This window comes from Ranitomeya imitator, chromosome 9, assembly GCF_032444005.1.
Source record: "Ranitomeya imitator isolate aRanImi1 chromosome 9, aRanImi1.pri, whole genome shotgun sequence".
Taxonomy (NCBI): domain Eukaryota; kingdom Metazoa; phylum Chordata; class Amphibia; order Anura; family Dendrobatidae; genus Ranitomeya; species Ranitomeya imitator.
This window is the reverse complement of record NC_091290.1, coordinates 35,555,383-35,563,776: the sequence shown is the minus strand read 5'-3', so window position 1 is coordinate 35,563,776 and position 8,394 is coordinate 35,555,383. Positions and strand designations below refer to the sequence as shown.

At 42.1% G+C, this 8,394-nt stretch overlaps 1 long non-coding RNA gene across 2 annotated transcripts; it reads right to left on the bottom strand.

Annotated features, from left to right (window-relative positions):
* Positions 1 to 2,333: 2,333 nt before the first annotated feature.
* On the bottom strand, positions 2,334 to 7,751 carry LOC138649569 (uncharacterized). 2 transcript variants are annotated; one of them, XR_011315327.1, is made up of 6 exons: positions 7,638 to 7,751; positions 7,051 to 7,238; positions 6,242 to 6,319; positions 3,782 to 3,925; positions 3,570 to 3,712; positions 2,334 to 2,609 (listed from the first exon to the last, which is right to left on the bottom strand). It is a non-coding gene; the product is annotated as an uncharacterized lncRNA (long non-coding RNA). The 2 variants fall into 2 exon arrangements; XR_011315325.1 differs by having other exon boundaries at positions 3,570 to 3,688.
* Positions 7,752 to 8,394: the final 643 nt, after the last annotated feature.

Sequence of the window (8,394 nt, the reverse complement as noted above, 5' to 3'; positions counted from 1 at the left end):
TCTTGGAAGTCATTAGGGAGAATAGGAGGAAAGGGGACTGGGATGGTCCTATGCAGAAGGAAACCCATTGCATTTTTAAAATGGATTCCATCTCTGCATAGGGTCCAAGTGTAAAACTCACATGGCTGTTTTATTCAAACCTGATCCCAACAATCTCCTGTTGATATATGCAGCGCCAGGCCAGGGCCGTGGGGTACTCGGATCCAGGCCCTTCTTCTGTACTCAGTGGGGATGTCACGGTGGCTGACCCGGTCTGTGGCCCTAGGGGAACATCCACTGTAAATTGTGGGGGAAAGGTCTTTAAAGGGATAATGTTCGTGACGCCAACTGTGGTATTCGGTTAGGGTGACCGACGCTGCTTAAGGGTCCGCTGGGGTGGTGTTATGGCAGCTAGATGGTATACCTTCCCACAGGTGAAGAATGTTCCCAGGGCTTCCCAGAGTGCAGATAGTGGATGATGTAAGGCGCGGTGAATAACGAGGACACAAGGTTGCAGTTTCTTTACCTTTACTAAAGGCTTCAGCATCAACAGTCAGAGTAGGGACCACAGGGTAGGCAGAGTCCGGCCGGTCTGAAGGCAAATCCAGAGTCCCCTTATCCAGGTGGAATTCAATAGCCTTCCTCTAGCACCTGGGCGTTGTAGTCCCTCCCTGCTGAGCAACTCGGTAAGGTCCTCACAACTATTGTAGATGTTAAAGTCTCTTCTCTCTGTCCCCCTGATGGATAGGACAAACCCGTATGACTGATGGCCTGAGGCTTTTTATAGGGACCCTAGAGACGCCCCGGCCCCCACGAGTTGCCACCCTGCCTCCTGGGTAAATGGTCAGGCAGTCAACGTGGAATCAACTGTCCTGCCAGTCTCTGAAGTAAAGCATAGAGTCCTTACTCCCTCGGTATGCTGGCTACCAGTACTGCGCTTCAGAAGGAGGCCTACTGGCTGATCTCCCTCTGATATTCCTCTCCTGTGCTCTGCTTTCCTGCACACTCTCTGCAATATGTTCGCTTAGCGTCTTCCCTCAGGAGCTGAAGCACTTCAGGCTCCAGGACTCCGTCCTGTCCCTCTGTCTTCCTGACAGGAACTGCACTCTGAACTCCCTTTCCCTCCAGATCAGGATGTTATATAGGGGAGTTCACCTTAAACAGGCTTAGAGCTCCTCCTTCTGGTCTGGAGTGTGAACATGTTGCATGCATTGTTACCTGATGAGAAGATCTCCTTTATTGCCTTCAGATGTAATATCACTCCCCTTGGTGGAAGAATAACATTACTGCAACGACCAGGACTCTTGGGCGCTGCATATACAAGACACCCCAAACACCATAAATTACTCATGCAGTCCCATGAGATGGACTGAATAAATTATTTTTGGCCTCTATATTTCTAGCATAGTGGTCTGTTTCATTTTCTACATATATGGTGCATGTGGTTTTCTGGTCTTTTTTTTTTTTCACCTTATTTGAACCTCACCCATACTTCAGTGGAGGGCTGATGTACCCATTTTGGATTTGTCAGCATCTTGCTTTTTCCATATATGAAATGAGCTTGTCTTGTGGTCAGTGGAGTGCGGATAAAATATTGTTGTGTGGATGCAAAACAATACACTGGATACTTGCTTACAGTAAAGTCCACAATGAATGTCTGTTAATCAACATAGAAATCCATAATTTGACATGTCTATCCCAGATAGGGGCCCACTCCTGTGTGAACCAGCTGATTCTCTAGGTTCATAAGAGGCATGTACCTCTTGCTCCAAGGCATGTACTTCTTGCTCCAATGAACTCTGCATCAAGATTGGTTTACAAAATACCACTGATGAGTTTGTCTAGACAGCCTTAAGATGCTGATTTAAGAAGCCATGTTTACAACCACCTATTAGTTTTTGTACACCCTAGGACCTTCTCCATGCAGATTTCAGCAGTGTCCCAACTCCTTGTAAAACATGGAACATTAAGGGGTTGATTCATTAAGATCAGAGTTGTTTGTACACACCAGTCTGAACGATGGATGTGCGCCCGACTCATTAAAGAGGATGCTTTGAGACTAGAGTACATGTTTGGCCAAATTTATGCCACTAGAATGGCACAAATTGTCAGCAATTAGATGGGCGGGCTTACCCCATATGTCTCCCACTTACATTAAGACAACCAGGAATTGCATACAAATACTTAAAGTTGCAACTTAAGCTGTTTCGCACCAAAAAGGGACTAAAACCCACATGGTAGAAAAGGAGCCAGAATTCTGGCACATTTAGATTAACGAGTCTCCCGCTTTGGTCCCAACTTATTACTAAATTTTAAGATGTTGTCATCTGGTCACAAAACCCCACACACAGCGCTGATTGACAACCCAAAGTTTATTAGGAAATTTAATATACATGAAATTAGACGCGTTGCTCCTGAATGCGAGATTCTTTTATAAAATATGTAAGACATTTTCCTTTTGAACTACTATTAAACCCTGTTTTGGCAGTTGAATACCGCCATGAGTTTAGGCGAGACCAGCCATGTACATAATGTCATGCAGCCACCAGTCTGATAATAGCATTATTTGGATATCTATTCATAAGAGGAGCGGAGCCTGGGAATCCTCAGATGATCAATTTGTGGAGATACTGCAAGAAAACACATTCTGTTAATATTGAAGTTTTTGAATGTTTGTTCAGGGCGGATCAGGAAATCTAAAACTTGTAAGTTTGGGTGCTTTCACATTGCTTTCTAGCACCCATTTGGTGGCCCCATGGGGGCTTACGTCTGAACGATCATGCTCCCTCGGAGTAGACTACGTCTGAGTGTCCTCCTCCAGTAGACTTCACCACCAAAAAATGATGCACGACAGAGCACTTTTCCTCCGCCGGCACCATTATAGTCTATGGCCCCATCGGCACATACGTTTGAATACAGTTTTGCAGGGAGGGGCGGGGGTTCAGACATAAGCTCCGACGGGGCCACCGAAAGGGCGCCAGAATGCAATGTTAAAGCACCGTTACTAAAGAAGCAGAGAAAGTGCCGTCATAGACATGACATCTGATGGAGGAGCCAAACTGGATCTCATGAATAGAGTTGAGTGAATATGTTCGGATTCTGTAGCCGAACGCGAATTTGCCATGTTCGATCGGTTCCGAACATATTCGTTCATTTGTTCTTCCACTAACTCCAATGACATTCGGTAAATATTGCAAAAGTATTCAGCACAGATTGTAATTGGAACTGAATTTTGAAAAATTTGCTCAACTCTGCTCATGAAGTGTTACAGCCTGTTCAGTCTTTTTAGAGTGGAAACCAAGTTTGAGGAAGATTTGGATATGTGCACAGTCGCTCAGATGAACGAGATTCCATTACAATAAAATTTAATCATGCCCAATGCACAAAAGGATAATTATTAAATGCTTCCTGGCACCTATAATGACCATGACTATATTTTAGAATTGTCATTATTCAGAATTTTCCTAAGCAAATAACCAGTTACTGAACATCTTTTGAATTACAGGCGTTCAGCCAACTCTTCTCCACACTTTTTATAGCAAATCTATACTCGAAATTATCAACATGTTCCCGGCATCTGGGCTACTCACCCTCTGGGTCCCCATAATTTTTTTAATCATGATCAATGGCCTAAGAAGAATGTAGAAAATCATGGTGGGTTTTTCAGAGACTTGATACTTGAAAGATGGTTCCAGGTGCAATTTCGTCCCTGTGGAATTTCAACACAACATTGCTAAACTGCAATGTGCCATAAAGTTTTGATAATATTCATCAAGCGCCACTTCACTAAGAAAACACCAACCTGGCTATGTTTTTGATTGGGGCTTCAGTATCCTAATACCACAAGACTTGTTTAGCCATTTTATAATGGGATAAACCGATTTCATCCCAATTCGAGAAATACATGCAGCCGGGAAACCGTGATCTTCTCTACCATGGTGTTAATCTAGAAGGCAGAATGCAAATTAACTTAGACACTTGGCTTCGGACAGCCCCCTTCAAGTTGTTCAGTCACATATTGATGACCTGTCCTTGGAATAGGTCATCAATATCAGATCAGTGGGGATCCAACCCGCATTTCACCCAGTGATCAGCTGTTTTAAGCTCCTTCTGGATGGCAACACATTGCATGGAGTGGTGTAAGGGAGCACTATTTAAGGTGTGACGCTCCATTGCACAATTCGATTTAATGTGTTCATAGCCAACAGGAAGTTTAGAGAACATGTGGGGGCACCGGACCCCTACCGAACCAATATTCATGACCTATAGGTACATCATAGGTCAGCTCCCTTTGATGCGGGCTCTAAGCCTGCATCTTTCTCAGCACATGACAACTGATCTGATCAGCTGTCATGTGCCCGCAACAGCCGCAGGTGGAATCGCGATCCACATGCGGCTGTTAACATGTTAAATGCCGCTGTCAATCTCTGACAGCAGCATTTAACTTGTGCTTACCGTCACATGATTGCAGGGCACTGATTGGTTGTCAAAAGGCCTCAATGTTTGTCATTGCAGATTTTCTATTGATGCTGGCCCGGATTATTGCAGCTTCAAGTCTCCTAAGGAGACTATTGAAGCTAGTAAAAAAATAAAAAATGCAAAAAAGGAAATCACCCCCTTTTGTCCCATTTAAAACAAACATTTGGTATGGATGTGTTCAGAAACACCCGATCAAAATATAAACTAAATTAATCTGATGGATAAACAGTTTAACAAAAAAAAAAAGAAAAAAAAACGCCAGACTGCCACAAAAAACAAACAAACGACTTGCCTGTTACAATGTCTTCACAGCAATAAAATGCAGTATCTACACCAAAATCCCATCAATAAAAACATCAGCTCAATGTGCAAAAAGACAAAAACCTCACTTAGCCCAATGTCTAAAAAAAATGGTGCTTTTTTTGTTTTACAAACGGACTTTCTTTCACCACTTTATGGCTGCCGTCACACTAGCAGTATTTTACATCAGTATTTGTAAGCCAAAACCAGGAGTGGAACAAATAGAGGAAAAGTATAATAGAAACATATTCACCACTTCTGTATTTATCACCCACTCCTGGTTTTGGCTACAAATACTGATGTAAAATACTGACCAAATACTGATAGTGTGACGGCTGCCTAACGGGTTCGATCAAAGAGGTAATCCAGCTCTTCGTTCCTTAAAATACCATATATACTCGAGTATAAGCCGAGATTTTCAGCCCATTTTTTTAGGACCATGCCAGGAGCAGGTGAGTATAATGGGGAGGGTGAGCAGCATTGCTCAATAGTCACCTGTCCTCGTTCCACCACCAGGCTCAGTCTTCCCCGTCCTCTGGCTGTGACGCTCAGGTCAGGGGGCGCGATGACGTGGTTAGTGCCTGAACGTCAGCGGTGCTCGGCGGTGGAACAAGGACAGGTGAATATTGCAAGTGCTGGGGGCCTGAGCGTCAAGAGGAGTATGTCATTTTTTTTTTTTTCACATGCAACAGCATATGGGGCAAATATCTCTGTGGAGCATCTTATGGGGCCATGTGCAGCATTATATGGGGGCAAATATCTCTGTGGAGCATCTTATGGGGCCATAATCAACATTTGTGAAGCATTGGATGGGGCAAATATCTATGGAGCATCTTATGGGGCCATAATCAACATTTGTGCAGCATTATATGGGGCAAGTATTTCTATGGAGCATCTTATGGGGCCCTTATTAACCTTTGTGCAGCATTAGATGGGGAATATTTTAATATGGAGCATCTTATGGGGCCCAACATAAACTTTATGGAGCATTATATGGGGCCCATCATGAACTGTATGGAGCATTATATGGGGCTCCTGATTCAATATGGATATTCAAAAACACTTAACCTACTGAAGTCTTAATTAATTTTACTTTTATTGGTATCCATTTTTATTTTTGAAATTTACCAGTAGCTGATACATTTCCCACCCTAGGCTTATACTCGAGTCATTAAGTTTTCCCAGTTTTTTTGTGGTAAAGTTAGGGGTCTCGGCTTATACTCGAGTATATACAGTATATTATATATTGAAGCAATACTTTAAAAACAGCATAATACCATGCAGCATAGATATCAGCAGCCTCTCCAGGGATCAATAAGCAGACGCATTTCGGGCTTTGTGGCCCTTATTCATTGCTGCATCTAGTTTTAAGAAGCTTTCGGTGCATTTTATAGCACAACAGGGAGGATGAAGATAAAGATTGTGGTAGGGGCAAGTCAAGCCCTGCAGACAATCCATAATCCCGCTTTTCGGACTTCCTCACCTCTTGTTTTCTTACTACCGGAGGTTCCCGTCTTCCTGAGCAGTCAAATCTCTCAGCCGATCACAGCTTCCTTACCTTCTGCAGTGAAGGAATCACAAAGACAATGGCACAGTGTGAATTCACTTTAATAAGGAAGAATTACAACCTTCTAGTCAATATATTTAGCTTCCATCAATATTACAGACTGATTTCCAACCAGTTTTGCCAATTCTAACGTCATCAGGAGTGCAGTATTACGGATGCACCTTCCTTCAGAGTGTCTACAGCAGCCCTGTATAACAGCACAGAGAGCGACTTTACCCCGTCTGTATTCCAGACCTAGCTTTCGGCTGTACACAATAAAAAAATAAAATAAAAAAAAAAAAAAAAAAAGCTCTTCTAGGAATTTCTCAGACTAGTTATTTAAAAATTGCCGCCTTATTTTACTCCATGTCTGATTTGAAGCATTTGAAGACATTTTGTTTTGGCCTGAAAATGCAAGACTTGTGCACTAGATGGCAGCACATATTATTCACCACTTTATAACTTCTGAAGTTTTGCAATGATGTCACTTTGTAACGTGTCCACTTAGTACATTGCGCCCCATCAGAACTCCGCCATGCTATGAGGATTCTTCATAGTATTTCAGACGAACGAGACTTTAGAACGTCATCATTTGGAGCACAAATTTTGGATGCAGACAATAGTCACTGTTCGGCAAAAGTAGTCAAAGCCAGATTAGTGTTCTTGACTACAGTATGTCATTTAATGAAAACCAGTAATAGGAGCATTTCCAACTAAAAAAAAAAAAAAGTGGCAAATCAACTTACTAGTGAATTATCAATCAGTGTCAGCCCGTACAGTTTACATTGTCAGTGTCATCGCTCTACCGTACATCTTTTCCAGGCTGTGGTGTAGTAGGACAGATTAGCTGATGTGCAGTCGTCATTCCTGGGCATCCCGGGCAGCGCCAGCAATGATATAAGCATCATAAGTACATTACATTATCAGTGGGAAACTGCAAGAAAACAGATTATATTAAAGTTTGTCCAATGCAGAATAAGCCAATAGAATTCTTGTAAGTTTATAAAGGTGTAAAGTGGGTAAAAATCGATCACAGGCCAGAGATGAGTGAGGAACCGGGATCCAGCTTTGGTCATAGCCTGGTCAAGCTTTAAAGCCCCCTCCCCCCCCATTGATCAGCTGTTATCTACTTTAGGGGGGGGGGCTACATGTCCATTCAATGTGCAGAACAGATTATAGTCAAAACAGCAGCTGTTCTGCAGTACCCAGCAGCGGTCGCTACACATTGGAAAAGGGCAAACAGCAGATCCGTTCAGTCATTTTATAACTGCCTAGGAACTTCCTTACCCATGAGGGTACAATTAATAATAAAGAGATCATTTTCCTGCATTACCTTACTATTGTGGATGGGGAATGTCCAGTTTGGATGAACAGATGTTCTCATCTTTTGAAGCTCCTACCAAGTGTCAGAAGCGACACTTCTCTTCCTACCCATCTTCTATCTGCAATAAAAGTAAAAAAAAAAAAAAAAGTTTGTCCCTTGTACACAATTAACCATATGATGTCTGGCTAACCATTACACATTTGCTTTTTCACTACAATGATGTTTAATGTTTAAGCGCTGCGGAATATGTTGGCGCTATATAAATAAAGATTATTATTAATTACATTTATTCCAAAATTTGGTAAACAGACCTAGAACATCAAGAAGGCAGGCGTTCACGTAGCCATACATCAGTAGTGAGGTGTATACAAAAAAAAAGTAGATTTGGAGTAAGTTTATGTAATTTTTGTTAATTTCTGGAATAAATTATACCAAATCTGGTGCTCCTGCCAACTAAGTGGTCAGGGACGAGTGGGTGAATTATTTTTTGTTGTGCACAAGTATGGTTTAAGCAAAACTGCAATTTTAACATTAGAAAACTGTTAGTCCCCCATACAGTATGTAATACTTGATGTGATTATATGTACATACTTTTGGTTACCCCTTTACAGCATTGGCATTTGATAGGTATTGTCACAGGCACCTGTTCCTGTCCGATTGTATGTGTTGAGGGTGGCACAGGGGATTTTCTATTTGCCATTTTTTCACCTGTTTGATATTAATAAAGCTTTTTTATAACTTTCATGTACTCTGACTTATGACTGCT